Raw genomic sequence first — 3,678 nt, 5'->3', positions numbered from 1 at the left:
GATTTCTGCAACTGTTTGCACAGGCCTTGACACTGTGTGTCAAAATGCGCTCCACAAGTGGACGACTCAATCACTTGGCAGTTTTTCTAGCCTTGTGAGCAGCAAGAGCAAGGTGTTTCATAAAAACAGTTGAATTTGCAGTGTGTCGGCTATCGCGAGGTGAAATGTACCATTAAATGTGATGGAGTACAAACTCTGATACCCATGCATTCAGTCAGATCTTCCAGATTCAGAAGAGACTAAAACACAAGAGGAAACTTGTAAAACTACAAAATGGCAACTTTATTTGGTAAGTGAAAGGTTGTTTCCAGTAGAGAAGCACCTGCATCGACAGAAGCTGTAAGCTGCAGTAAACGTTATACTTAAGCAAGTGAGTGCACTGACGTTACACAAATAATAAACACGATTTCACTACACAGATGAAGCATACCTCATCTCAAAACATTGTTCTCACCTTCTGCTCTCCTATTCGCCAGATAAGCGCTGCGTATTAAGACATACTCTCAATCTTTAGTGCAATGCCTTTGTCACTGCTAACCACAAGTTAAGCACTATACAGTCAGGTGTAATATCAGCATTAGACTGTTCTCTTCAGCTCCTACTTTGTGACTGATGAGCCGGCTGTGTTTCCACGAGACCGGATCCAGCTCCACAGGGTCACCACAGGACTGCAGGAGCATGGACACCTGCATAAATAAAGTTCTCTATTTTTCACACACTGCAAGTAAGTGCCCAGAGTCTTTATCGATCTTTTAACTCACGGACACAGGCGTACGCTATCCTTTACTTCAATAAAGAGGTGTAAAGATCGACGAAAAGCTCTTGAACGTGTATGTGTTTTCTATCCGCAGTCACTGACAAGAAGCTAGGCTCGAGCGCTGCATAATGCCCGGTTCCCTACTATCAGCTTCGCCGCAATGCATGGGTGCTACGCGGTCAAGCATACGCAATGTACTGCGGTGAAGCATGCCGAGTGTAAAGGGGCCATTGTCACGGGATATAGTGCGATACTCGCGGCGCTCGCCGTCACCTCTCTTGTCACAGTACAAACACAGAGACGCCTAATGATTGGGCTGGCAGGCCTTCAGAGATATTTCGGACGTGGTTGTGGTGATTTGAGCACTTGTTTCGCCCACCTAGCACGCCGGGCCGGATACAATGATCGTAACGGCCCGGGAATTGGGTACAATACGCGTTCCTTAATTATATACAAGATCCTCAGAACAACTACGAATCTGTACCACGTGGTTGACGAGTGTTTCTGTACAGAGTTCACAATGGTCTATGTACGGCTATGAAATATTGCATGACGACGTTCACTTTTCTTACTTTATACGATGTGTGTTTCAATCCATCGAAGCCTTTTCGTAAACATCGGCGCAGCATAATGCTTTGTCAGTGTTGCTGTACAGCTCTGTACGTCACAATGGTCTATGACAATTAAAGTGCATAGCGACGTTGAGTTTTCTTATTTTCACATACAAACCGTTAAATTCATAAACAGTTTCCGTTCCCGCGAATCTCCTGAAGTGTGCGGCATGTTGACCTTGCTCAAACGACACTAATGAACAATGCAAAATGCTTTGCCACTAAAGTCATCCGAGAAGACACCTCACTTCCAAACCTATCCCCCTGCGACTATAAAAATTGAATATACTACCGTCGCAACAAACTCACCTCGGACACGGCTTCTTCGCCTTGCCGGCACGCATTCTGTCGATTCTGTGCTGCCAGCTCGGCTAGGGACGAACGGCGCTAACAACTTTCGTCCCCGTAGTACCTAGACGAAGAGAAATTTCAGGGACCGAAAGTCCCCACATTTCTCTCTCGCACCCACTACTCCTCGCGCATGCGCAGAAAGAGCGGAGAATTCCAGTTATGATGTGCAAGTCATGAGCCGCTATTCTGGACATTCCGCCATTTTCTTCGAAGCGTGACGTACGCGCGACGCTTACAAAATGGCGCCGATAGCCCCGATTTTCTTTCGTAACGTGACGCAAATTTGACGTTTCGCCTAAGAAACTGTAATGTGGGCATTGAACATAGCGTGGTTGATAAAGCAAAACAGTTTTCCTCCCCAGTAAAAATAAAGCAGCTAGCTCAAAGCGTACGTTTATTCAATCAAAATCGTTTCTCGCTTCCGTCGTCTGCATGCGCGCAGGCTGTCGTCTGCTTCATTAGCTAGGATGCGTGTCCTCGGGAAACGGAATGAGTCATTGTATATTGGCGCCCATGTGCTTGCTTTCTACCTTGAGACAACATACGCGACCTGCCAGTAATGATCAGCGCGCACTCTAGGCCGCGTTCTCGCTATCTCGTGATCCGCAAGTGACACAGCCCGACTCGTCTGGCTGAGAAGCGGCCGAATATCATCGATAGCGTTGCGCGCGCCACAGGTAACCGCTTGAGCGACGCAAACGCCGGCACTGCCATCTCTTGTGCACTTCGCTGCCTACTCGCACCGCGAGAGGAAACTTCAAGGCGCCGTCTTGCGTACATTTCTTTTTGTAAATTAAAAAGTCACCGTTGTCATAGCCTTTGATGGCGCAAAAAGTCATTAATATTGATTACAATACAAACGCAATAGTGAAAAGTGCGAAATGTCGCAGAAAGTTTCTAGTTTCAACCAATATTATTTCAAATAAACGTGTTTTTAATAAAAATGGTGGTGCAAAACACAAATGGCAACACCACCCGAGAGCGATGCAAATGCTATGAACACGCGTTGTGAACAAAAGATTTTGATGGCCTCAAATGACAGGGAAAATGCGGCGATAAGCATGCCTCTCCACTGTCATTGCATATGGCCGCTCATTACCATAATTCGCGCGGCTCGTCGCACCACAAATTATGGCGGAAAATCTCTGCAATGGCGGCCCAGCGCAACGTCACGCAACGTCAAATTGACGTTTACGAAACGGCCCTTCCTGTGACGCTCCTCACGGGATATTCCTTCAGCCAATGAACAAGCTGACATGCCGGCTATCTTGGAACGCCACCACTTATTCGCGAAATTGCAGATGCATTGCACGAGCTTCTGCACGCTGCCGTCCAGTTTCTTTTTAAAGCGCTAAAGTCGCAATATAGGTGCCAAGGACCACAAAAGAGTATTAGTCGATAAAACTTACAGCTTCACGTCACGTTTCGTCATTCTGACGAAAACGCAAAATTGCATTTTGCAAAACTTCCCTTTCTCGGCACAAATTTCAAAACACGTGACCTCTGGACAGCCAATGAGACAGCCAAGATGGCGGATAATGGCGGCCGTGCAGCCGCCATGCGTGTCCAGAATAGAGCCCTGGTCTGTTCACTTTTCTGGCCGATAGTACCTGCAGTTGCTGCCAAAGCCGCCTGTGCGCTGCGAGTGTCCTTGGTGCCTGTTAAAATGTCGCTGTGTTGTGTGTGCCGATCTCATCATCATCATCATCGTCATCATCACTCTATATTTATATCCACTGCAGAACGAAGGCCTCTCCCTGCGATCTTCAATTACCCCTGTCTTGCGCTAGCGTATTCCAACTTGCGATAATGGCCTTTATATGACTTGCTGTGAATGTAAGTTCAAGTTCCACTTTGGTTCGTGTTCCGGTATAGCTGAGGAATCTTTTGCTGGGAAGCGTGATGGCTCTAAGAAGTCATGGAAATGTGAAACATGTCGGGGGTGGGGCAGGGGACGGA

At 47.1% G+C, this 3,678-nt stretch overlaps 1 long non-coding RNA gene across 1 annotated transcript; it reads right to left on the bottom strand.

The window, feature by feature from the left end:
• Positions 1-265: 265 nt before the first annotated feature.
• Positions 266-2,024, bottom strand: LOC125942066 (uncharacterized). Its single transcript, XR_007464764.1, has 2 exons — positions 1,678-2,024; positions 266-686 (listed from the first exon to the last, which is right to left on the bottom strand). It is a non-coding gene; the product is annotated as an uncharacterized LOC125942066 (long non-coding RNA).
• Positions 2,025-3,678: the final 1,654 nt, after the last annotated feature.

This window comes from Dermacentor silvarum, unplaced genomic scaffold, assembly GCF_013339745.2.
Source record: "Dermacentor silvarum isolate Dsil-2018 unplaced genomic scaffold, BIME_Dsil_1.4 Seq995, whole genome shotgun sequence".
NCBI classification, from domain to species: domain Eukaryota; kingdom Metazoa; phylum Arthropoda; class Arachnida; order Ixodida; family Ixodidae; genus Dermacentor; species Dermacentor silvarum.
The sequence above is the reverse complement of the archived record's forward strand: the minus strand, read 5'-3'. Positions and strand labels throughout refer to the sequence as shown.